General features: G+C 40.9%; 1 protein-coding gene and 1 pseudogene across 7 annotated transcripts in view; both read left to right on the top strand.

The window, feature by feature from the left end:
* CAMSAP2 (calmodulin regulated spectrin associated protein family member 2) overlaps positions 1–27,970 on the top strand; it is a 185,829-nt gene that overhangs the window by 65,583 nt on the left and 92,276 nt on the right. The window lies entirely within an intron of this gene.
* Positions 6,539–7,198, top strand: LOC149864189 (uncharacterized; annotated as a pseudogene).

The following is a 27,970-nucleotide window of genomic DNA, read 5'->3' on the forward strand; positions in this document are numbered from 1 at the left end:
CAAACACCACCATAATAAGCAAAATTGTGAAGCTGTCACTAAGAGGGCATTGTTTTGGGACCGCAGTATAAGAGGAATGGTCCCTTCTTGATTCATAGGTAGATAAGAAAGAGTGCTTTGGCAAAGCTTTGCAAATCATGCATGGTATCTACAGTAATTACAAGGCAAGTTAGTCATATTTACAATAAAAGTAGAGCATTCAGCAATCCATCTTGTATGGTACAATCATTCACATGATTGAGCTTTTCTTACATTAAATAAGGGTGTTTCCTACTCTTAAACAAGGATTGAACATTGTCTTGCTCTGTATGATTGATATACACAGGTGCCTATGCATGCACTTAAAGGGATGCTGAAGTAGTAAAATCAAGACCATAAAAGCTAGGAAATTAACAATTAATTGCGCTTCTCCAGTGTTATGTGGAGACCCTTGTAAGCATGTTGGATAATTGCTTTTAAAAACATAATGTGTATACTATTTTTTCTAGAAGGCATCTGCCTCATTTATTTCAGTGTTTATTTAATTTTCAACTGTTCAGTATTTTGAGTTATTCTCATGGGTCCACAGATAATGTGATGCTATTCATAACTGAAGAAAGAATTGTTTATTTCTTCAATGGCTTTTCTAAGGCAGACCTTGAGGCTTCTTAGCACCTCACAAATGTTATAAAAAATATAAGGACCTAACTTTCCTGTGAGATGAAGTGATACAGTACTATCATTCCCACATTATAGTGTGACAGTGAAATAGATTTAAAGTAAAAAAAACACAAAAAAAATTTAGTTATTTTGATTGCCTAATTTGAGACACGTGAACCCTCAGTTTTCAAAACATTTGGTATTGTATACCACATCACACTTAAACCACAATTCCCATTAACTTCAGTTGCAGGTATGAGGGTTCGTCACTTGTGCAAGTAAGTTTTGAAGTCAGGTAGGTAGAAAATGAGAAACAGTTTCATTGAAAAGTTTGGTTTAAGGTATTTGCCCAATATCACACATGAGGGCTTGTCATAGGTGGGGATGGAATTGTTCATCAGTGCAGTGTTCAGCTGCCTTAATCTTGAGTCTGCCTTTTTCTTTTCCTGTAGTCTGTTTTGTTTACCACATAGCTTCCAACTCCTGCAGCAAATAAAGTAGAGTCCTACAGAAAAATGCCTTTACAGTACAACCCTGGTTCACCCCCGGAGAAGATTTTTCTCTAAATGAAATGGAGGTCCTGTGGAAAAAGGGCTGTTTCATTTTGTAGTTAAAGATTACATCATCATGCATATAGACAAAGGAGTTATGCTAGCATTTCCTAATGTCTGAGTGCTTGATATTGTATCTGTGTTGGTTCTGTTTTGTAGGTTTGTTTGCTTGTTCATTTTTTAATGGCACACAATTTCCTATTAGGTTAAATAGACCATTGAAATCCATCAAAACCCATCATGTGGAATTATTTGCTATCATGCGAGTCATCAGCAGGGTTGGAACAGTTTGTTAGAGCATAGGGCAGGCTGGCCCTGGCTGTCGGCCAATTTTTCACAGGGAAAACATGAGCCCAGCAGCCATTTTTGTGAGTGGAGCGCAGCCTCTGGCCCCCCACCAGGCCTCCCCACACCTCTGGCTGAGGAGGCCTGGTGGCCCTGCCTCTCGCTACTGATTATCTGTTGTGCAGCTCGACCCCTCAGTGCTAATTGGAGAAGGGGGATGGCCGTTTGACAGTCGTTGCAACCAGTCAGTGATGAGGGGTGGAGGCTGCAGTCATCTTGGAATGCCCATTGTGCAAGCAGCCCATCCTTCCCCTGCGCAGTCCGCAGTGCGATGAGGTCTGGGTCTGCTTCCTCTGGGTCTTGGATACTCCACTGAGTGTATGGGATGGTTTTTCTGGCTTTCCCACTGTTCGAGCAAAAAAAAACCCCACAGCTGTCCCTGTCTCCCCCTAGTTACAGCACAAACGCACCCTTTTCCTTTGTTCATTACTTTCATAACTTTCTCATCACAAATTCTCCAATCCTCAGGTTCCATATCTTCTCTTTTTAGATGAGGTACTCCAATCCTACTCAGTTTCTGGTTTTGTTGTACCTGGTTCGCCCAGAGTACCAATCGCAGCACTCACTTTTTCCACTGCCTTAGCTATAAGGCACTTTGTACCGTTTTATTGCTTGGTTCCGCTAGACTCTGGCTAAGAGCCTTAGAGTAACTCAGTTTGCCCACTACACCAGCATTTTATTTTCAGTAAGGTTTTTTCTTTTCTTTTTTTTCCTCCATGGATTTCACGGGCAATGCTGGATTTCACAAATTCAGTAGATCCCTACTTATCCAGGGAAAAGGCATTTGTTTCTAGCCAGAGACTTACTGAAAACCCATTACTTAGGGGCAAAAAACTTGTATACCTAGTAATGTGTGGGTGAGGGACCCTGCAAAGAACTATTTGTGCATCCTTGCCTTTTGGTGATCGCAGAGAGTTGCAGTCACATAAGTATGAGATCACCAAAAGGCCCAAATAGATTTCTGCTGCAGTGTCTGCTACAGTATAGGAAACACCATAGGGCAGTTTTACTGCAAATATATCCTTCTGTCCTTCCTTTCGATGATAGCCTTTAAATGATAAAGGAGACCTGGATTTTTATAGGGGGAAGGGAATCCTTTTGTTTTGCTCCTTCTGGATTACATGGTAATCCTTATTCCAGCTCTTGCTTTGTAATTCGTTCTGTTCGTAAGCAGCACAAAGGAAATGAAAGTACAAGCCTACACATGATAGAAATAGCTTACGTGAATAGCAACGCCCAATCCTTTTGTTTAGTAAAATATGAGGGTACCATACATGGTACTAGGAATTTAACTAGGCTTATTCTATTTTAACACTTTATTATTTATTTTTGTTAGAAATCCAGTTTACAAATGTGATATTTCTAAGAGGATGAATCATACTCTGTTTTAATATGGGCTCCATTGAATGCTGTTTATTCACATTGCACAGTTCTTTGCTTCAGTGTGTTCAGCTTGCTATTTTCAAACATTAAAGTGAATTTAGGACATGTGAAAGCTCTAGAGACAAAAGTGTATTTATCCAGAAACCTCTTTGGTGATAGAGAAGAGCTTTCATTCACCAGAAGAACAAACCATAGTATGCCCATGCTCTGAGAATGAGAGTCTGCCAGTGTTTAAGATTCCTGCAATGGCAAGGAATAGATTGGGTAGGATTGGTCCACAGGATCCTAGCAGGGGATCTCCGTTCTGTGATGAGAAAGCTGACCCCTTGCCTTACGTCCCTGCCAGCCTGACCTGGGGGAAATTCCCTCCTAACCCCAGACTTCGTGCCAGCCTAAAACACTGATTTAATGTCTGTTCTTAATGTCAGTCTTTCGCCATCTGTAGCCCTTCAGGTCACTGGTATAATTCCACTGGAATCAATGAAGTTGCCTCGAGGTCAGTTCTTGGATTATTCCATATGTGGGTATGTGTTTCACTTCATTTTAAGCACTGGCAGTCACTATTTTGAGAGACATTGACTGTTAGATTCTAACGTGTATCTTTGGAACCCATGTTTTAAATATGCGCACACAGCTCTGTCTATGGGAATAGCTGTTTAAAAAGCAATGTAGCAAATATACCAGGCAAGCTTTCTGCAGAAAGCACAACTGTTAGAACAGAGGGTTCCCATTGTTGCACATCTCTTACTGGAAAATAATGGGTATCTAGGAATGTAGACAGCTCAGCGAGAGCTGAATTATTTTCCTCCATAGTATTGTTTCATTATAATACAGTAGACTCAGAGGAAATAGTTGTAAACATTATGATGTGCGGCTGACTTGCCAGGGAGGGTGGGAGCAAGCTGAGGGTGGGCGGGGGGGATGTCGTGTGTGTGCGTGTGTATGTGTGTGTATATGCACATATATATTAATTGGTAGACATGCCTGCTAATTCTAGAGGATTTTTTTTATCCCTTTAAACGGATCTAATTTTTTTCTCTCTCTCTAATGCACAGATAGCAAATTAGAGTATTTAGAAGAAATGAAGAATTTGTAACTTCACCATAGCAGGGGGATGCTTTATTTCTGTGTTCTGTATTGGCGTGTCAATCATAGATTCAAATACAAGTTACATTCCTGAGGGGGGAAATTGTAGCCCAGCACCTATCTTGGTGGGGGGCCTTCTTTTTGGCAGGTGTGCCATTTTTTTCCCCCCCGTAGCTTCCCTAAATGCCATTCCAATCTCCTTCCCCTGCCCAGTCTGCTGCTTTCCTTTCTGCTTCTGCCCTGTACTCCCTGTTTGACCTGCTGCTCTGCTTTCTAATCCCTGCCCTCTCTGCCACTGTGGTGCCTTCTCAGTCTGCTGTGTGTCAGACACAGAGGTTGCCTGTGCTGCAGGTTGGCCAGCCCTGAGCTATCCAGTAGTTATGGGTTTGGCTACTTGTAGCCCATGGGCCAGATCTGTCCTACAGATGCATTGGATCCAGCCTGCAGAAATAGGCCTTTGGCCGCAGGGGGCTTCAGTGGCAGTTGCTTTTGTCTGCTGCTATAAGAACTCTGTTCCACCCTGATAAAAAGCAGTGGCAATACATGCTTTCCCTGTGCTGCTACAGGGAAAGGTGGTGGCTGCGTCCTAGCACTTGCCCATCTCTGACCTGAACTGGGTCACTCCATCCCATAGTTTGAAAGGGTTGCCAACTGCTGCAGTAGTTGATTTTTTTTGTAAAAAAAAAAAAAAGGTTGGCCAACTTGCCTTACTTACTAGTGCAAGGGCCTTCAGACAAAAAAATCCGTCACTACACTTTGCATCCTTATCTCCCACCCCCAGTGCTCATTCCTGCCCATGGCAGGGGGTCGGACTTGATGATCTGTCTAGGTCCCTTCCAACTCTATGATTCTATGAATGGGAACAAGATTTCCCTGCTACACTGATCAAAGCTGAGGTATATTGGGCAGCGTAAGGAAGCCTATATTGCTGCTAACTGTACTGTGTCATAGTTCAGTGTGTATGTAGTAGACTTTTATTACAAATTACAGAAGTAACTGGAAGAAAGTTAATGGCCTATGATCTACAGGAGGTCAGGTTAGTTAATTTATCGTTCCTTTCTGCCCTTAAACTTTATGGAACTGTGAAAGTTACAGAATCTAATATGCTGAGAAGATACTGCCAAAGTTTGAGACATGAAATTTTGCAAAAAAGATATTTTTTCAACCTTAGAGAGCTGGTGAGAAGCTGAATTTCACTTAATGTTGTTAAAAAGGAAGCAGCTTTTCATTAGTTTTGTAACACCATGTTTAAAGGATTTTGCTGTTTGTTGCCAAACAAAATAATGAATGCTAAGTATAAAGACTGAAAATATCTTATTGGAGTGAAAGCAAAAATTGTGGATTACCATCTCTAGTATCTACCAAATTTATGTTGTCAATCCAAACTGTAACCATGGACTGTATTGAGAAATTGTCAAAATGTATTTATTTTCTGTTCACTTCTGCTTCCTTCAAGTTTCAACCTGTTAATGAAAACAGAGGCTGATCTTTGAATAAGTAACAGATATTAGTAACCTCTTCTGTGAATCATGCTGTGGCAAAATATTGAGATTCAAGTAGAAATTGCTGGAGAGGACTGGGTAAGGAAGTAATTATTTTAATTTGTTAGTAGCTATTTTAATTTGGTACAGCCAAAGGATAGGCCTAGAAATTGATTAGTATCTTGGAAAAGTATTTAGTAACTGATTTTAAAAAATCAGGAGTCTGAGATGATTAAGGTTATTCACTTTGATGATTAAGGTTATTCACACCCTCCTGTAATCCTAGGACAGCATTAAAGATGCTGAAGCTTAATGCACACAAGCTCCTAATAATTACTTGCTTTGGAAACAGTATGATAGGATGTGAGACAGATTTTTTTTTTTTTAAGAACCAAGGCTATATGATAGTGGTGGACAGACTAGAATGTTAACTACTAGAGTGGCAGCAACTCAACTAGCTACTGCAAACCCTACATGACAGAGAAGGATTCATTCTTGAGCAAACACATGGTTTGGCAACTTTCTGGAGCATGGAGCTACTAGTAAAGCTTATATGAGCATGGCCCACATGGCTGCAGCTGCTGTTACCACTCCCTACTGCAGTGCTGCTGTCACTGCTTCTCTCTACTGCTTGAGTGCTGTTGAAGTCCCACAGTTCTGTGGGCCAGATAAAATGGCTCTGTGGGCTGGGTCCAGCCCATAGGGCATGGGTAGATTACCCCTGAGAGAGCACATGTTAGGGCATGTTCTAAATTAGGACATTTAAATTTCATTAAAACAGTTTTTAAATGAACCTTCCTGCTATAGACAAAATATAGACTTCTGACAACTAATTGGGACAAAGTGTCTGTCCATGGTAAAAGAACAATCTGACAAAGAAGCCAAAGCTAATCATGGGCCCTGTGAGGAAACTATCACCTGCTTTTAAAGCAGGAACTCCAGGAGCGCAGCTTACAGGTGGCTGCTTTCATACAGGGAGAACCCAGGAATGGGAAGGGGGGACCACGCCATGCACTGTACCCCTCCCTCCAGGACTTTGAGTTTGAGGAGCTGATGGAACCAGGGCCTGAGGTATCTGCAGTCACACGGACCTCCATAACCAGGGAGGCCCAAGGAAACCCCAGCCAAACCACACAGATTACGGTTCCCCTTAGTGGGGCAGATTTGGCTGCCCTAGGTAAAACACTGGGGCCTGCTGATATAAAAAAATTTCGGCAGTGGCTGCAGAAACCACTCCAAGTAGTGGAAAACGAAACCCTAGATACCCGGGAGTGGCACTGTTTAATCAGAACCTGTGCAACCCCAGAAATTATGGCAACCATAAACCGGGAGGGTGGCATTAGGGGGGACTCGATCCTCCAGAGTATACTGAAACTAGGAGTGAATATTGGGCTGAAAACCTTCAGGGGGCAATTTGGGGCTAGCAGCCAAAACCCTGGGGAGCCAGTTAGGGATTATGTAATTAGGTGTGTGATGTTAAGGTGGTTGTATGGACAGTCTTGCCCATAGATAGGGCAGGCAATAGGACCCCTGAGATCAGAAACATTGATCCCCCCTGGATTCTGGAAGGAGGTGCAGGAGGGAATGCACCAGTCCATTATAGGGTTAATGGGGCCACTTAAGGAAACCCAGAATTATACTCTGGGGGAAATCCTTGCCAAAGCCCAGGATGCAGAGAGGCTGGGTGGCAGGCAAGGCGGGGCGGGTGCTTGAGAGCATTTTTCTCTATTTTTATCAAAACTGTTGATAGTTGGATTTATTGTGGGTTTTGTATGCTGAAGCAGAGGCAACAATTTCTATTGCCTGTCCTCTATGGCAGGCTGAGATGCCTCCATCCTTCCTCTAATGAGGACTACATCTCAGTTATTTCTGTCATATCCCCTCACACTTGTTCTACTGCAACACTTACTGCTGTCTGTTGAAAGATGGCTGGCATAGTTGTCCATGCAGACTTACTAGCTGACTATGATAAGGAGATTTTTATGAATTTGTTTTAGAGGGTTTAAGACAGCAGTTCTCAACTGGGGTGTCACAAGAACCTGCCAGAGATGCCACAGTGCGAGTGCCTTGTTTTTTAGGAGGCACATCAGAGGCAAACCAGGAAGAGACACAGCAGGAGTAGCATGCATACCTGCCTGCATAATGTATAATGCAGGCAAGTGTATCTTTCTGCCACAACCACTTCCCAGTCTGGTCATACAAAAGACGTCTAGTGCAATTCCATCTGGCTCTGGAGGCAAGGGCAGTGACTATGCCATGGCACCCTTTCCGCTTGGTCTGCCTCTTCCCCCCTCTGGGGCCTTGTGCCCTTTTGTCCACCCTCTGCCCCTGCCACCCCCTCAGCCTTAACCACGTGCTGTTTGTGCAACCGAGCACCTCTTCTTCTTTACCAGTCAAGCATTCCTAAACACTGCTCGGCCCTAGGACTGGTGTTCAGGGAGTGAGGTCTCTGGGGTGACTAAGGGAAGAACTTGGCCCAGTGGTTCCTGATACCCACCAGTGTTTTAGAGCCAGGTGTGGGGACAAAACATGTTCTGGGCTAGGCAGAGCTAGGGGAGCATGGTCTGTCAGCAGCCTGAAAGAATGATGATAGTATAATTATAATAAATTTAAAACCTTGTAGTTGTTGGATTATAATTAGAGGTGCACTGATACATCAGTTTAATATGGGATAAGCACCGATTGATTGATTGATTGATTTTTATAAAGAAAATAGTCTTTACTGGAAATTGGCTTGATTTGGCCAATTAAATGGCCTGTGCATGCGCATAGCTGCAATGCAACACATAGGCAGCCAGGAGCACTGCCGGACATTCAGAGAGCTGCGTGCAGCTGCTAAGTCTGGTGTAGTGGAAGGGGGGGAGCAGGAAGGGAACTACCGTGGTGGGGGCAGATCAAGGCCCGAATGGTGAGGGAGGAGTGGGGCAGGGGCTGGGGCAAGTGCTGCCCAGCCAGGGTGGGGCAGGCATGGGACAGGGCCATGGCTTGTCCAGGAGGCACAGGGTGGGGGACATACGGGGGGGGCAGCTCACACCACTGTGCACCAATTGTCTGGGAGCCACTGATCTGGCAGGTCCTCCAGCGTTCATCCACTTGTCTGGCGGCTCCTGCCACTCATCTGGGAGGGCATGGGACAGCGTGTGGACGAGCAGAAAGGCACCAAAGAAGCCTCTGAACCAGTGGCTGATGGACCAGCGATGCGCAGCAGTGGAAACCACCCCTCTCCCTGCACCCCCCAAATGACCCAGGGCTCTGTGCTGCACCCACCCCACCCCAGCTGGGCAGTGTTTGCCCCACTCCTGCTTCACCGTGGGGGGCCTTTGATCTGCCCCTCGATGTCCCTTTCCTCCCCTTCCATTACCCCAGACTTACCAGCTGCATACAGCTTTTCAAGCTGCCAGGCTGGTATCGGAAATCAGATTAGTATCAGCTGATATGCCTCCTTAATAATTGGCTATAGGTTTTGGCCCCAAAAATCTGTATTGGTGCACTCCTAGTTATAATGTTTATATTGCAAGATTCATAATCTCTTAGTTTTCAGAATTTAGCAGCACTCTATTTTAAAAAAAATTTGGAAGGGTGCATTGAATGTCAGAAGCTTGAGGACCCACTAGTTTTAGAACTAAGGTCACTGTCATCGCATTAGCTCATTACCTTTGTACAGGAATAAAAGGAGTTCATAAAAATGTTTAGTGTATTTCAGAGGCAGCCTGCGTAGATTTAGATTCTTACTCCTTTTACTATTGGTGCTTTTGAGGTTACAACATGGTGGTTGCTTGTGAAGGAAAAACACATTTCTCAATGTATTTACCATTCTAACAAAATGGTCAGCTTAAGTTTTGTCATTTGGATGGCATTTGGGAGTAGAAACATTGAATTAATTAGTCCTTCAGAAGTACTTAACACAGCAAAAATGCAACCTTTACCAATTAAGTAAATGTAGGAGGTAGATGCTTCTGTCACCTTGAACAAAATCAAACCTACTTAATTAGGTTCTAGCCTCTCCATCCTCTTGGTACTCTTCCTTTTACTGCCGTTCTATAGTCTTACTCTCCAAATCAGAGTAGGGTACCTCTGAACAAGATCTCCATCTCCCCCCACCTCCCTTGTTTACAGCTGAGATCTCTGGCAAAGGATGCCTGCAGAGATGCTTGCATCACAGGTTTCCATGACAAAGCAATGTAGCAAATCTGTTGAACTGTCTGCCTTGCTGGAGGCTGAGGTGACCTGCTATGAGCACCTGTTCTCAGACTTCTGTACTGGATTGTTACTCATCTCTAGGTGGCAGTCAGTGACAGTAATGATCAACAAGATTGTTTGGCAGTTAATGTTTTTGAGAGAGAGTCTCTTTCCCCATGTCCTTTCACTGCAATGAAACATGGCAGAGAGACTTCCCTATTAGTTCTTGAAATTGCTTTTTGCGGAACTAAAAACAGGATTTTATCAAGGGGGTGTTGCACCTCTAGAATTCACCTGTTTTGTTGGAGAATCAGTTCTGTTTGAGCTTAAGGGCACAAAGCAAGATGCATTTATTGGATTTAGTTTTGCTTGATAATTTTTCTTCCTGACAACACCATATGTGCTACCATACCTAATACCAGCAGCAGAGATTTAAATTAATGCTGCCTCTTGCGGGTAGCTTGCTGCTGATTTTTGTAAACTTGGTAAATGCCTAGCTGCTATGCAATAAGTATTGTGTAAGCATTCCTCATAGATGCATTCTTACCTGAAGAAGTAGATCAAAATCTGTGAACTCTACTGTAAGGGCTCCATGTTTTATTTCTTTTGTCTTGTCCAGATATTTCTTTTATTCAGTCACGTGTATCCCGCACTCTCACTCATAGTTTTAGTTGGGGGAGAGGAAGGAGAGGCTACCAGCTGCCAGAGAGGATGTGTAATCTTTTTCAGTGATTTAATAACACCTATCGTAGGCATAGCATGAACCTCTTGGGGCCAAGGGACAGAAAAGAAAGATTACATTTCAGTGTTTTTACTGTTTTAGACTTGAAAATACCCATCTTGGATATGTAAATAGACAATAATTTCTCCTCCCTTGAGAGAAAAAATATTAGTTTTTTTTAGATTTATTTTGATGGTATTCCAGGGCCAATTTAGAAAAATTCTTTATACTTTATCAGTATTAAGAGGATACAGTCTCAGGCATCAACCTTGACCTTATTGAACAATTAACTGAGATGTTATCTTCGCTTTGCCAATGGTCTCCTTCATGACTCTTTCTTTTTTTTCCCCTTTAAAAGACTGGAACACTTTTACTGTTTTCTAACCTGATGAAGAATTTCTTGCATTCAAAAGCTTGCCCAACTCTATTCCAACTATGCGGTTGGTCCAATAAAAGATATCTCCCTACAAGCTGATTACTCACTTTATTGTTTTTTGTTTTTTTTTACAAAGAAAGACTTGGAGGGAAATGTGCTTGCTGAAGGTAGTGTCATGTTATTAATTGCTTTAGAAATTCATGTCTTAACTAAATTAATTCCTTAAAAAGTAACATGTTATGCCAAACTTTATGGATGTTGTTGCATTTTGAAAAGCAGTGTCATATTTACTTGTATACGGCATGTACCTTTCCTTCAAAAATTAGCTGCTGGAAATAAGGCGGGGGTATCTTAAATGAGGAAATGGGAACAGAGGGCCCCATTCTGCTGGAGATGAACAGTCTTACCCATTTACAAAACAGGTAGGCAGCTAATGGGTGCCTGCTTGATGACCTAAGGGCCCAGCTAGCTTGGGAAGTGGGGCTGAGGAGTTCAGGTCCAGCAGCATAGAGATCTCTGCTGATACCACCTGGCTAAGTAAGGTTTCTGTGTCACTATACTGCAGCTGCCTGTTTGTTTGTTTTTTCCTTGCAAAAAAGCTGTATGTACTTGGCAGTATTTTCAAGGAAAGATTTTTTTTCTTTTGTTCCCCCCCCCCGCCTTCATTCCACCTTTCAAAAAACAGGGTTACACGTCTCTTATTTGGGAGTGTGTGGTATGAAAATATGGTATAAAAGTACATAAATACCTGAATGTATTTTGTGTGAGGGAAGGAAAGCCACTTGGGCATGGAAATGAACAACGTTGTTTTGTCCGACAAAATATGTCTGCTTTATGTTTGATTTGTCAAAGCTGTGTTCCACTGTGTCCATTCCATATATTTTTACATTTATGAACCCTATAGTCATGGTAGAAATAATTTGCCTTGTAGATGGATTGTTTCCTAAATTGGCTGCAATCTGATGTTGGGATTTGTGAATGCTGCTTTCCTGCTTTAAAAATGTATTCCATGTTTTAGTAGATGTTGTTGACTGAAAAAAGCAACCTGTAGCCACATGTGCACTCGTTTTCTTGCTCTTGCTTGCTGTCTCTGTATATTCTGTAATTAGGTGAATAGACGTCACATAAGAGCTTGCAGAGATGGAACAGCCAGGTTGGGTGGCTAAAATTACTGCCTGGCTTTTAAACAAAATAGAACTTTCTGGGACCCAAGCCCTTCTTGCTTCAACACAGAGTATACTTTCAGCCACAGGGTTAATTTGTGAGGGTGGAGAATAGTAAGAGAAAGCAGAAAGTCGTAGGAGAACTCGCTTACATCCTGCTATCTGAGGCTTGGAGCGTTGGAAACTCCATTTGATTTATATTTGATAATCTGACTGTCTCAGAAAAGCTTTTTGTTGGGGTGGCTTGTACTCAAGAACCTTAAAGAAGGAAGACATTTTAACAGATTTCTAATAGACCAATTATGTCGCCCATGCTATTTGCATTATATCCTAGTATTTTTTTGTTCCTGTCCGGATTGGCCTGTCACAGTCACTTACTCTCTAGATGGAAATGTATAGATCGTCTGTCTGAACTGGTAATTCTTTTAGTTAACAGCTTATCACTTTCAGCCTTTTTATTAAGACAACAGCCAAAGGAAAGCAGATGTATTGTGATCAGTATAATTTCTCTGTTCATTTTTATTTCTCTTATGCAGCTATAAATTTTGCAGTATCCTTTTTAAGTGGAGTTTATCTTAACTTGAACTGTCGTAAGGGAAAAGAGTTTGAGTTCAGTCTCTTACCTTTCCATAGTGCTGTGTGATCCTGTTTGTCCTTTGTAGCCAATACTAATAAAATAAAACAGTTCCCTCAAACTTCCCAAATAATCATCAGAGTTGAACAGTTGCTGTTGGTTTACTGGATAGGATGGCCTTATTTCTTTACATTTTTCTGTGGTTGATGATGAAGGGAATAATAATCTTACAGGGAGCTTGTTCATGCCAAAATACAGAGGAAATTACTTCTTCAGGGTAGGGTTCCCTCTTCTCTCTTTTTAAAGGTGGTAAATTGGTTTGAGGAAAAAAAACAAATTCATTCCCTTTCATATCTTCCTAACGCAACAAAGAAAGCTAAACTTAAAACACAGTTGGACTTCCTGTCCCAAGAATAGCAGTTTCTGAATCAGCAGGATTGTGATCTTTTTGATCTGTGATCAGCAGAATCAGACTGTTGTGATCTTTTTTAACATGTTCCTGAAGAGTTGCAACTTGTTTAAACTATTTTAGTCATAGCTGGAATATAAAGAATTGTTTTGGGGTTGTTGTTTTTTTTTCATATTTTGAGGCCAGTAATTTTAAACCTAAGTCCCCCATATCAACCAAAAGGTACAATTGCTTTCTGAGCCAGAAGAATCCCAGCCCAGAGTCATTATATTTGAAAACAAATATCCAAAATAAAATGGGTATACTTTTGCAAGAGTAAAATAATTTAAGTTTAAAACTGCTTTATTTTTTAAACGTCATGCCTGATTTAACTTGAGATTTTTCTCTTATCCATCTTCAGGAAAGGAAATGCACAACATTTCAGTAGAGGCACATTTCCTGAGGAAGTTGTGGAATACAGTTAAAATCTTCCCATGAAAAGCTAGCTGCAAAAATGAGCCATTATATCCTAATATTGATGAATAAAGCATTTAGAACCACAGTTGCTCGCTCTCAGAAAATAGTGCACCAGCTTTTCTCTCTTGCTTGTAACTAATAATTACTCTAGAATTATTTGTAATTGTTTTATTGTGCTTATTAATTTTGGCCTATAAAGTCTGTTCATGTTTTTCAAGTAGGAAAAAAAAATTATTTTTAGTTCCACAACTCCTGTATAAACTTTTTGATTCCGAAATGTCTGTACAAAAAGTATGGCAAGCAGAAGCTGCTAAACATCCTAGTTTTCCTGATTTAACATCTTTGCTTTTCCTTAGCAATATATGAAGTTCAACCACAGGTTGATAGAAGTCCAGTTTTGCATGATATCTGAATTGCAGAGGAAAAAGTTCTATCTACACTTACCTTTGCCAGAGGCATTCTGAATTTTCACCTTACCCTTGGATCTGCTGACCAGGGCTACTTGTGAGCCCTTTAAACTTGGTGAGCCCAGCCCAACATATGCCCAGAAGAGGCAGCACATTAGTTGGACCTGGCTTGCCCAACATCTGTATAGACCGAGTGCTTTAGTGGGGCTTTTTTGGTGCTTTTATCTAATAGCTGACTGGCTCAGCTTCAGATAAGTGCCAAAAAGTCCTGCTGAAGCTCCTGATTTATACAGATGATGCAGAGCTGGGTCAAAGTAATAGTAATGTGCTGCTGCATCTGGTAAAGTGTGGGGTGAGGGTGGGTTAATTTTTATTTTTTACATCTGGTTTGAGAATAAGTGAGATTATAGCTGGAGTCTTGGAGCTACAGTGAAGTAGATTTAAGATGTCTCAAAACTAGTCTTTTTTTCCTTTTATGAAGGAGATGTCTGGTTTTTATCTTTTAACACTATACTTCTTGTGTCTTTTAAATTAGGATTGGTAAACTAGTCAATTGACCAGTCAAATATTGTCAATTGACTGCATTTTTTTGACTGGTCAAAGATCATTGAAATATTACAGGAAGACTATCTGTGTTTATAGCAATTAGAGATGTAAATATTGTTTAACAATTAGCCCCCATTACATGTAGAAGCAGCCCTGTTTCCAAACCTTCTTCAGCCAGTTCTTGGGAATCAACTCATGTGAAATCGCCAGCTTCACAGGAAACACCAAGCAGATCAAAATGACAATAAAATATTTTAGGATTTTTGGACAAGATTAATGCACAAGAAAAAATTGATGGAAAGTTATGTATGCAAGCAGTTTGACTTTTTACATAGTAAAAAAATCCCTACATGAAGGAATTCTTTGCAAAGCTACATCTAATCTACACATTACCAGGCAGAAAACAGCTGGCTTACTATCTTCTTGAAGCTTATGTCAAAATGCAAGAAGAGCAAATGGTCTTATTGAAGAGGTATCTTGTGTGTCCATTGTATCAGATATTTGTAATTAAAGCATAATTAACTTCACAGTGACAACTCCCCAGTCACTATTTTATAAAATCTTAAGCACTGCGGAACATTGCCACGTATCCTAATAATGTAGCACTGCAGTTTGAAAATGTTATTCAAGAACTTAGTCCTGAGAGAGTATTTTCAGAAGCCTATTTGGAGTACTGTAAAAGAGAGAGATCCCCATATTCATTTCTACAGCTGTGCTGCTCGAACATTGCAACTTACTGTTCTTGATTTTGAAGGTTTACAAACATTCCATTCTTATCACACAAAATAAAAAAATTGTCAAGTTTTCCAAAATAAACACATGCCAACTACTGTGTTTATGGTGCAGAAAACAACAGCGTACTTTCAACACTGAACACAACCTGTCCTACATTGTGGACTTCAACAATCAAATGTTTGCAACTACTTCAAGTGTGCATGAAAGCTTTAAGGTCAGCTGTTGTATTTCTCTCATTTTTTTCATGAGATGTTCAAATTGACATTTTTTAGGAGGATGTCTTTTGGGTACACAATTCCAAATTTTTGTCAATGCTACAACCTGTTGCCCAAGCCATACAGAAGTTGGAAGGTAACAAAAAAGGGCCAATTGATCGCCGATGCACACAATCCAACTTACCTGTTGGATTCACAAGGACAGAAACTAGTGAAGAGTGTGATCCAGCATTTGAACTAATAATGAACTTGGCCAAATTTAAGAAATTTCCTGAAGGCCAATCTGTTTTGGCTGAAATAATAAATTTTAAAGCAAGAAGCAGTATATTCTACAGGGAAGTGATGTAGAATGCAATGATATCCAAAGAAAAAGGTCAAATTACATCAACAAATTAATTGATGGAAAGGTTTTAGTCCTCCTTGTTCATTAGTGACTTTGTGATTATCCTGTTAACACTTCTAAGATCTATTGCTTGCTCAGAGCATAACTCAGGGGCTGGCAATTATTTTCAGCGGAGGGCCTCTTTACCCAGTTTTGGCAGGCTGTTGAGGGCCAGGTGGGTAGTCCCACCCCATGACAGGTGCCCCACCTCCTGGTCACCATTTTGGGACCAATGTCCCAGAGCCAGCACTGGTGGGGCCCAAAGCGGGGCACAGGCTGGCAAGGCTCTGTGCAGCTGGGTTGGGCTGCACCAGCAGGGAGGGCTGGCCTGGCTCCATCTAGCCCCTGCCAGCTGGGACCCCGCACTCCTGCCACCCTGCTCTGGGCCCCACCAGCACTGGTCGCGGGGCCCATGCTTCAGCTGGCTCCCTGCCTGCTCATTCCCAGTACCCCCCAGCCCCATGGTACAGGCAGGGCGTAGTGCACTGCTCCAACCCCCTGCTCGCCAGCAGAGAAGAAGCTGGTGCTGAGTGTGGGGGAAAGTGGACCCTTGCCCTCCCCATGGCTGGCGCCCTGCACTGCAGGTGCTCGCAGTCTGTGCGGGGCTGTGTGAAGGAGGCACAGGCAGCCTCATGAGGGCTGCAGGTGGCTGCAGCACGGGGCTCTGGCCATGGGGCGGGTGAGGGGCTACTTTTCCCCGCGCTCAGCACCAGCTTGTAACCCACCCCACTGCCAGCCATGGGGTGGGCAAGGGGCTATTTTTTTCTGTGCAGGAAAGGAGCCCAGGGAAAAACTGGGTATGGGGGGGAAGCAGCCCCCACCTTTACCTGAGCTTTGCACATGGGCCAGCCACATGCTCCCAGCCCAGAAACTGGCTGGGGCTTCCGGCGGGGCCAGGTAGGTCCCACTGTTGTGGGAGCCCACCAGGCTTCCCCTGGGTCTTACTGCCCTTGGTTCCTGTCATTTTTTACTGGAACCAAGGGCAGAGAAATATTAATTTTTTACATTTGTTTAGGGGCCCTGTGGGCCATATTTTGCCCACCCCTGGCATAACTGGTTAGTATGAGGCAACATTCATAGCAAGAACTGAAACAGGATGAAAGCAAAACCTGCTGAGAAGATGGTAACTATATATCAAAATGTAAGGTTAATGAAAAACATTTTGAACAAAGATGAGTATTTTTGAAGTATTTTCTGATTCTGACTCAGAAGATAGTGAAGGTGAAAAGAGTGGAAGTTGATAGGAAGATGACATCAACTGAGAGAACAGACTTGATTGAAAATAAGTTTTTGACTGTTATAATAATGAGACTTAATAAGTAGTCATTTTATGCTGCTTTTGTTTTGACAAAAATGTTTTTTGGTTTTATGGGGAGTGAATTTTTTTGTAGTTTTCTTGACAGAAATACGATTTTTTTTTTTAATCGACATTTAATGGAAAATCTGTGCTGCTTTCCATTTAGTTTTTTGCAAAATATTTAGTTGTGAAATAAGAAATGTATTTCAACATTAAAAAAAACAGTAATTCTTATATAATGTATATTTAAAAATATATTATTTGACCATATTTGGCAACTTTTGACTGATAGTTGACCAGTCAATTGATCTAATTTAATTGACTGGTCAAATATCTAACCCTAGTTTTTAAATTTTAAAAATTATCATTCATTAGCAATTTTAAAAAGATCTGGAACTGTATGAAAGTAGTTTGAGCTCTTTTTCCTAATTTAAAAAAAAAAAAGAAAAGAAAAGTGAAGTTTATTTGTTTATTTTGTGGCAGTAGCCATTTTAAGCTTTAAAAGTATTCGGGCAAGATCAATTTCTGGATATGGTCATAAAAATGAAGACACTGTACATGTGTTCCTTTACTGCAAAGAGTGATAGATGCATTATCTCCGTATCTTAGACTGTTAGAAACATTTAGTTTCTATGGAAATATGTTTTTTAGGTGAGAAGAAAACCTGCCAAATGGTTTCAAAAATTCTCAATAGCATTTGCTAAAAATATGAAATTGAGTGATATGCTTGTGGCCCTCTTCCCCCCCCCCCCCCCCAAAAAAAAAAAAAAAAACCAAAACAAAACCCCAAAACAAAACATTTTGCTATGTTCTGAAGTTTCATGCAACTACCACCTACAGCAGGGGTATCAAACTCATTAGGCTCTGTGGGATGGATGGTGCTGGGCCAGTCTGCAGGGCAAATCAGGTCCATACACACACACAGGGCCCATGTGGTGCTAGTCCAATGTGGGCACCTCATTCAGTGTGCCCACACCAGCCCCATGTGAAGCGCACAGTGATGGGACTAGGGCCAGTGCATGCTGTATGTGGACTTGGGACACACTGCATGTAATGTACAAGTCCAGGCGGATGCTCATGGGCAGTACAGCAGGCGAGATGATCAGACTCTGCAGGCAGGATCTGGCCCACAGGCTGCTGCTTTGATACTTTTAACCTTCAACAAATAGTTTTATTTATCTTGACATTTCCATTATTCTGGGCCATCTTTCTCTGCTATTCACTACCCCATTTATCCAGTTTTCCTAATACACAAACCATCAAGTCAGTATCCAGTGGTATCAAATAGCTTATGACCGTTATAGGTAGCCATTGCCTTAAAAAACCCCCAGCCCTTTGTTTCTGTTGGTTCAGTGCTTAGAAGCAGTAGTGCCCAAACTGTGCCTCTGTCTTCTTCCTTTCCTTGTAAAAGCTCTTATCACCAAAATCTACACATTCAGACAACGTTAAAGTTGAAAAACTTAAGTCATTCCCACAGTTATTTTGAGACTCAGAGGTTTAAGTGGTCTAAAGTACTGGATTTAAGCAAATGGGTACTTGTTTTCTGTTTGCGATAATGGTAATTTGCATTGTGTTGTTTTAGTTTTAGTTTTTAGTCATCTGGTTAGGACTGAAAGATTAAAAAAATCACTTGCCTTTCAGAAAATATTTATAAACTTTGGGAAGGGGGAGGACTGCAATTCTGGCTAAATGTCAAATGTTAATATTTGAGAATAACATAACAAATTGCCACACAAATCTTAAACTAAGTGCATTTTCCAGATTGATGTATATGAAAACAGAGTCTAATGAGCAGTTTTAAATAACCTATAATGCTCAAATAAACAGAATAAATTAAGTTTCCTCAAATGGGACCTGAAAAAAATCTATAGTCCTGAGCCTTTTGTTTTAGATGTTAATGAACGCATTAATGTTTCCCGCATCATTTCACAGATCACAGGAACAGTAAATATCATCTCCCACGACTTGTTTCTTGTGGGCTCTGAAATTTAATGTTTAACTGTTACCTTTCTCGTGTAATAAAAGGACAACTGTATTTTTCTGTGTTAGTCAGCTTCTATCATAGACTGTAAGAGTTTTTGGTCTCTTGGTGGAATTTCATAGGTTTCTTTATTTCCACTGTGGTTAGTTTCTAAGATATCCTTATTTATTTATTGCATATCACAGGCAGACATCTGATATGAGTTTCAACCATTAGCTAGCCTCCAGGATTATTTCATATGTCACTCAGGTTACAAACAGACGTTGCATTTGTTTCTTCCAGGACAAAGAGCAGTCCTTTAAGATATCCACGTCTGTCCTGGAACAAACTCTAAAAAGGTTTACAGGATAAGGGATGGTAACAGTTCGCCCCAGGACATCACAAAGTGCATCTGAATGGTTGTTCTGGGAATGCATGTTTGGTTCAATGGCAGAAAAGTGGTAGTGAATTCAGATGCTTGCTAAACCCTAATTAGAAGAGCAGCACATGTATACACCAGTCCTGGGATTTATTTTCTGGGGTAAACACAGGAACAACATGTCCTACAACAGCGCACCATTTCTTTGTAGCCTCATAGGCTAAAACCTGGATTTCTCCTGAGACACAGCCTGTTATTGTAGGATCCTACAGAAGTAGAAGCCCATTGTCCCATGTCATGTACCTGTGAAGTACCAAGGTGATGCTTTTTTGTCCCCTGGGACAATTGGGGCTAATTCAAGTTAATTGCCATTAAAATCTGTGTATATAAATAAATGACTGCCCCCCATCCCTTTGTGAGCCAAAGCCTTGGGACAATTAGGATCAGGATAACCCCAACATCCATTTTTAGCCATAATAACTTGGTAAACTTCCACCATATGTCATACCACTCAACACTGCAATTAAAACATTTTTTTCTCTCGTCTTTTACTACCCCATTTAAACAGCATCTTTGGAAAGGCAGTTGTATATCAGAACTCAAGAACCATGTATAAAGGGTTGTGTTAATTTGTTGAGCACTAAGAAATACTTGGTTCATTTCATAACATGCTTCCTCCTCTCAATTTTAGATCTTGCGGGTAAATGGGCTTACTTTTTTGTCAGGAAAAGTGCATGTTCCTTTTGCAACATGGACTGGATAAAGATGCTGTTATTGGATGTACTAATCTTTGCCTTTATTTTTATTTTTGCCTCCCAGAACTTTTCTTCTTGGACCCATGTTTTTCCATGTATGCAGCACTCTTTAACCATCTCCTCCTCAGTTGCTTCCCCTGCCCAAATAGTGAAAGCTAACAAAAGGGACAAGGCCATTAGAACCTCTTCCTGGCCATCCCCAATCCTTTGACATTAAGAGTGAGAAGAAACCAGTGTGAAATTTTTTTTGGTAACTATTTCATTTTGTTTGGATATGCTAATTTGCTGAATCCAATATGTTTCACTTCTGGATTTCAGTGAAACACAGGCAAGCTTCTGCCAGGTCCCCTGCTTGGCTCATTTCGGGAACTATTTCCTGGCTCTGTGATTCTAGTGTAGCCCTTCTATATGGACTGCCTCGCAACTGGATATTAGGTCCTGCTCCCTACAGTGAAGCCAAGGATATAGAAGTCACAGCTTGACACAGAGCTCTTGGGTCTCTTGACTTCCTTACCTTCGTGAAGTAGAATTAATGCCTAGCTCCCAGTGGAGCAAACCAAGAAGTTTCTGGAGACCTATTTAATGATGGTAATTTGGACTTCTTGCCACTGGTATTTTCCCATACAATACAGAGCCCATCATCCCACCACCACCATGAAAGAGTAGACGACCCTGTATGGCACAATTTGGCCATTAGTATATGGGGCAGATGATACTGCAGGACCCTTAAAGCCTACCCATCATGGCCCGTAAAGGTGCAAGCAGGAGCAGCTTCAGCACCACTGCCATTAACTACTGGGACTTTTAAGGGTGCCTTGTGGGATCCTCTGCTCTATACAATAGTGCTATATTGTTCATGCTGTAAGTTGACCTCATATATGTTACAGGTGATATATATTTTTTTCTAATAGCTGTATTTGAGGGGAATAAAGATCAAGTTATGAACAGAACATGCAGTAAACTTCAGAAGAGGGTGTATACTTGTTATGTTTTATTTTCTGTTTGAGAACCAAATTAGTCCCTACTTTAAGGAAATAAATGAAGGCTAGAAAAGCTACCTTTTAATTTAAAGATAAAAGAGCGATAGAGAGAGACGGGTCTATTTTTAAATGAGTTTCAGTCTTAATCCCCTGTTCTTTCCGTCTAAATCCTCTGGTCTGTGAAGATTGCCAAACCCTGAGGAAATGCTTCAGTGGGATAGCCACTTCATATGGTATTTTAAATTGTGATCTAGGAGGAGGGGTCATTTTATGCCCTTGATAATCTGAATCAATAGGAAGACACTAATGATATATGTTAATAACAGAATAGATTTTTTTTCCTTATTTCTGCATGAGTTAGATACATCTTGGGAGGATGACATGACAATATGTTGTATTATTTGCCCTACCCACAGAGAAAATATTCTTGGAGATCTGAGGCTGTTCTACTTGTTCCATTAAAACTGTTTCCCAATCAAGGTGTCACAGCACCGTGGGATGCTTTGAGACCCTTTAAAGGGTGTCATAGGATGCTACACAATGGGTCACACTGTTACATGTGCCAACACAATTCACAATATAAACCCAAGGACTTCAAAAACAAATCCATGATGTTCATTCTGACCTGCTGTGGTCTTTTGAGTTCTTTGCAGCAGAATTGCTCTATTATTTTTCTGTAGTTAAAACATGAGTGAAAACTGAGAACTGACATCTTCTGAAGAGTGCCTTAAGTTTAAAAGGTGAGAATTTTAATGTGTATTAAAATTGTACAACCACATTTTGGTGTTATACCACAGATCAGTTTTCACTTTTAATAATTCCACAAATGTATAAATTAATGAATGCAAAAGTTTAGCAGAGAATTCTGTATGTAAGGCATAACTTCTTACATCATGGCAACTCTTAATATTTCAAATCAGTGGGATTAGGGAGAGTTTCTTATGAAGAAAGTTGAATATGTAAACAAAATAGATTTGGCAGTATTTGTGAATAAAAATAATGGAGTGGTTATGTATTCCCAGCTCTTTTCAAATGTTTGGTATATTTGGTTCACTTAGGAGTATGATCTATAGGTTAGATATTTTTCCACATAATGTGGGTCATAATTTCTCCACATACTGTGGCTTATTTAGTTTGGAAAAGAAAAGACGGAGGGAGGATTTAATAGCAGCCTTCAACTACCTGAAGGGTGGTTTGAAAGAGGATGAAGCTGATTGTTCTTTTTGGTGGCAGATGACAACAAGGAGCAATGGCCTCAAGTTTTAGCAAGAATAGGCTGGATATTAGGAAAAACTTTCACACTGTGAGGGTATTAAAACACTGTAACAGGTTACCCAGAGAGGACTCGGTACTTGGAGGTTTTTAAGACCCTGCCAGAAAAAGCCCTGGCTGGGGTGGTCTAGTTGGAGATGGTCCTGCTTTGAGCAGGGGGTTGGACTAGATGATGTCCTGAGGTCCTTCCAAACCCTAATTTTCTGTGGTTCTATGATTCTGTAATGGAAATTGAGACTCTTTGGCTGTGTTCAGATGTGTGTGGGCATTTGGTTCCCTGGGGACAACTAGCAGTGACACACCTTCTGCTGCCGCTAGTTGTTCTGGGAACACCTGTGACACGTGCTCTGGAACGCACGTTACCCTGGGTGGGGCAGGGGTGGCCCTAGCAGCCTTATATGGGGCCCTGGAGGCCTCCCAGGGCTGCAGCAGTGGTGATCCTGGAGCGAAGCATGGCTCTGGTTGGCCAGGCTCCAGGTTCAGGAGGTGCATGCTGCTTGCTGCTGCCGCCTCTGCCACTCCGCTTTTTTTTCCTGAGGGTTTATTTTGTTTTGTGGGTTTGTTTTGTTTTTTGTTTGTTTTTGACTCCTGGATATCCAGGAGTCAAAAAAAACAAAAAAAACAAACAAACCCTCCACACTGCTCCCTTGCGCCCCAGAAAACAATGCAGCATACTGCATAGCCATGCTTGTCTGTATGCAGCCTTTGTATTTATTTGGAATTCAGTATATTAGTTCAAAGCCCTTGTACTCTTCAATGAGAAAAATAAGAAACCTTGCCGGGGAAAAAAGAACTGTAAAATAATACTGAAAAGCTTAGCACAGTAACTTAACATACTTATTAGCAAATCTACATTTAAAAATGAACTGTAATTATTTCTCTTTCCAGTTGTGTGTACTAGAAATCAAATGGTAATGCTTTTCTTATTCAGATAATTGGTAACTTCCATGGACACTTAATTCAGGAGCTAGTTAAAAAATAGAGGCCTGAAGTATTAACAGAGGTACTATTAGAATAACTTTATTTCAAGGTGGAGTAAGCTTCTTAATGAACAACTCCTATAGCATAGGCACAGACTCTGCAACCCACACTGCAAAACAGAAAATGAGTTTTAGAGATGGAGTTCACTCTTTTGTGTTGCATATAAATAAAATATAACGAGAGCAGCAATACTTCTAAATGCACAATTTTAAAGAGAGATTTAAGCATGTAATGTTTTTATAGTCATAGTGAATATTATGAAATGATCAAGGAGTGAAAAGTTTTGAAGCTATTTAAATCAAATAGCTATTTCTATACTGGCAACATTTTATAACTTTTAGATTTGGAACAAAATAGTTTCTATTCATTTGCTTGGAATTCATCTCAGTTTCTTGATTTTTGGGGCATTCATTTGGCACGTATATGTAATTTCCTGGCAGGTTAGTACATAAATTCTTGTTCATTATGAAACATCCCGGTACAGTACATTTAAAGGTTTTTTTTATTAAGTAATAAGTCACAATACTGTGTAGCTTGAGTGGCTAACTGCTCAAGTCCCAGGTGCTCTGAGGCATGAGGCCAGGGGCTTACCACTTCCTCCCCGCCCCAGGAAAAAAAAAATAGTAATAAACAGTGTACTGCAGCTTGCATCAAAGAGTGCCTTGGGGGTGGGGGGACTTGGGATCACTGCAGCCTTGTCTGGTGTCTGAGAGTATCCATTAAACCAGCACAGGAAGAGCTTGTAGACCAGGGTGAGGCATACTGACTGCTTTCCATTCTGAGACCCAGGTCTTTTGGTCACTCGCTGTCCCTGGTTATTCTGTGGTTTGAGTCAAGGCACTAGCTTACAGTTCAGTTCCTGAAAGCAGGACTTTCTCCTGTCTGGGACAGCAAGTGCAACCTGAAGTTCCCAGCTGCAAAGCAGACAGCTTTCAATAAAGGCAATTTTTGGAACAGAGGCCAACTAGCCACAGGTTCTTTGCCATTCTCTAAGGCAGGGATGGGCAATTATTTGGGCCCAAGGGCCACTTAAGGAGTTTCCATGTTGTGGACTGAAGAGGGTGGCAGTTGGTCTTATCCAGCTGCGGGTTTGCCTCACCTGCCAGTTAGGGCACTGGATGGAGTGGTCGGGCAGGGTGTCTGTAGACACTGGCATGGGATCCCCGCAGGCACGGCACACTTGGGTAGGCAGGTGGGATGGGGCTGTGGGCAGGCAAGGAACAGGATGGGCAGCCAAGGTGAGGGCCAGGATCATGGGGTGGTAACAGCATGGGACAGGCGGCCAGGGCAAAGCTGCAAATCTCTCCCCATATCCCTGCTTGCAGAACATGCGTTCGTTATAGGGACATACAGGAAGTAGATTGTGGCTCTGCCTTGGACCCAGGCCCCAGCCCCAGTTCCTTGCTGTCAGTACCCTGTGATTCCAGCCCTAGCTGCCTGTCCTGCTCCCAGATGCCACTCCCTGCCCTCCAACCCATGGCCCTATTCCATCCACCCAGGCAAGCACACCTTACCTGTTGGGGTTTTGTGCTAGTCTCTGTGGAGACTTTGCCTGCTCTATCAGGTGCCTCTTTTTGGTGGGTGTGGGCCAGACTGGCAGGTGTAGCAAGGCAGAATGAGCCACAGCTGCAGGGGCTGCCAGAAAGCCCAGTCCAGCTGCCATGCTGCCTCAGCCCTGATGCATGCCCCACTTCCCAGGCTGCGTCCCACACCTGGGTTGCAAATAGGTTGTGTTTTGCCCACCTCATTCTCTAAGAGCTAATAAGTTCTTCTGTCAGCAAACAAGATTGTATAGTCCAGAGCCTCCCCCAAAATTGCTCCCCTGTTCTCTTTCCAGTTGCCCCTCTGAAACTTCAAAACTCTTCCCTGGATTCTCTTCATACTCCTGCCTGGCCAGACACTCTACTTCTTCACATTCCTCTAGTTATTGTTATCCTTACTTTCTTTGGCTTTCCTGAAACTTCTTGGATGTTGCCAGAAATCCCCACCATTGCTGTGTCAACAAAACTATTCAGTTCTCCGTAGATTAATATGTCTTTTGTCAGGTTGCTAGCAAACTTGACTTCTCTGTCTCATTAACCCAGTCTTTCCTGTTTACTAGCTTCAGGTAAACTGAGGCATGCAATGTTATAACAACACGAACACATTTCAAACAGAAGTATTACAATAACACTCCTAATCCATTACACTTTATTTCTATTATGGCTAAATCTGCAAAAAAACCTGGAGCATTGGTAGCATTTAATTTTAAAGGGTACAGGAACGCTTTGCTGAAATAATTTCAAATTAAGGCCTCGATCTTGGGAGTCCATTGTTTTGATTCTTAGTTTTTTTCTTTTGCCAAGTCATTCTAGTGAGCTGGAAGAGAATTTAGAAGTTTCAGTATTTCTGCTCCAAAAAGCATCTGTGGAATAGGAATCTCAATTCTGGTTTTTTTCAAGTTTTAGCTGGGGTCATGTGATCCCAGTTCTCTTTCCTGCCCAGGCTCAGGGAGTCGGACCTAATGATCTTCTAAGGTCCCTTTCTTCTGACCCTAGAAATCTACGTAGACTCACCCTGTGTCTAGTCAGTTATGGCATTCATGTGAATAATGTGAGTTATTTTTCCTTTTCTTCTATTAGCGCTACAAAACAAACACACAAAAGGGGAAAAAACTTGAATAATATTCCACAAAGTGTTTCAGCTGTTTCATGTTTACTTTAATAAAAAAAAAAAAAGAAAAAGGAAAAGGAAAAAAAAAAGTAAAGAGTAGCTTTGGACAGATATAACACAAGGGCTTATTTAGACTTCTTTGTTGTTATTTATAATGCGTAAGAAGGAAAGAATATGTGATCCTATTATTTGCAGTGAATTTGCTGGATTCAGACATTTGGTGTGTGTTTTTTGGTTTACTTGCGAATGTATGGAAAACTATCCTTGGTTTTAGAAGTTGTTACACTTATTCCAAAAGACCTCTTTATAGAGAAGTTTGTTTTTACTTGCTGGCATAGAAACCAAATTAAAAGCTTAGTTTCTCAATATGTCTGTCTCAGACGTGTCCCTTCCTCCCCTCTTGTTGCTGAGTGATGACCAAATAACATCTTAATCCAAGCAGGATATGCAAAGAAAGAAAATATTTATTTACCTATTTATTCTTTAAGACATGAAATAATTTTATTTGATAAAGGATATAAGAAAAAAGAGGTACAAAATAAATTACTCTCTGTCTGCACAAAGCGAATTACTAAATCTAGAAATTGTAGTATACAGTATTCTCTGTAGGTCAGTCCTTCTGTTTTCCCTAGTTTGCTTAAGCAGTTGACATCTCATTAATTTTGTGAAACAATGAACATTTTTTACTTGATCATTTCAGTTCTGAGTAGTGTACACTTTATTAGAAGGCAGAAAAAATCTTGAATTCAAATCATTTAAGCAAATATTTATGTAATTGTATTTTACTTAAAGTTTTAACAATAACAAATGACTAAAAGATTAAATCTATTTGTAACAATAATTTAATATCTAGTTCATTATGTAAGTGTACAAAAAATAGCAATGGCACTTTGAAAGTTTTAACAGAGTAGCACTATGCAAATGGTCACTTAATAAAAGTTTAGCCAAACTTAAATGTAGAAATAAGGTGTGCTTGTCTTAAATTAGCAGAAATGTTCTCTATCAGTATCAGAGAGTATAATATAAATTTTATTTTAAATTATGTATTCTGCAATTTTAAAACCAGGATTGTACTTTAAAAGGATTTGAAGATCCCTTCTTATGTGTGAACAAGACTTAATTTCCAGCTTTTTGATTTAAGGGGAGAAACTTATTTCCAAATCATTTTTTAAGGGAGAAGCACAGTGAAGTCTCATTCATCTTTGATTTAGAATAAGACTTTTCAAATGACAGTTGATGATATACATTTACCTTGCTGAGGCTGGGAGTGATGCTTGTTTAGAGCATGCTCAGTGGGGCTGTGATGGAAGCCAAATGGATTTTTATTGCAGAAATGAAGTCTGAATGTGCTTGGATGCTGTGATGTGTGAACGGCAAGACATACTAATTAAAATTTATCTGGATACTAGAATAATTTAACAGGCAGATTCTTAGATGTTTAGTGTTGTCATGGAAAAAGGCACACTTGCACTACTAGAATTCTGAAGATATTTGGGAGACGTACGAAGAACAGGGTGAGCACAATACAATTCATTAACTTTTGCTTAGTGCATAGATACTGTATGAAATGGTTGTGGATGCTCTACATATGCTGTGCTAAACATAATTATTAAACATCATGTTCCATCTCTTTTCTTGAAACACATTAGTCATCAGTGTTGTCATGGTTATGATTACTGTGCTGTGAAGTGTTTGTATGAGTGATGCTTTATAAAACTTAGTTGCAATGGTAACGCTGTGCAGAGCTTAGTCTTGTCATTTGGAAATCCTTCCAGTTCATGAAAAAAGTTGATGATAAAAGACAACAATAATTTCCGATATTACAACAAGAGCGTAAAAGAATCTGACTGGACGCTACCTCCCGCAACTCGTAGAGTTTCCACCGAATGAAAATGTCTATAATCTCCCTTCCCCAAACTTCTGAAAACTGCTACCATGGCTTTATTGGTAGCCTTCAAAATGAGGAAGAACTGACAGCTTTCATGTTAACGTAGAACATCATGTTTTGGCTTATACCCATATACATTTATTTTAAACAAACTCTGA

The sequence above is a fragment of the Crocodylus siamensis genome, chromosome 5 (assembly GCF_052110815.1).
Source record: "Crocodylus siamensis isolate JL-2025a chromosome 5, ASM5211081v1, whole genome shotgun sequence".
NCBI classification, from domain to species: Eukaryota; Metazoa; Chordata; order Crocodylia; family Crocodylidae; genus Crocodylus; species Crocodylus siamensis.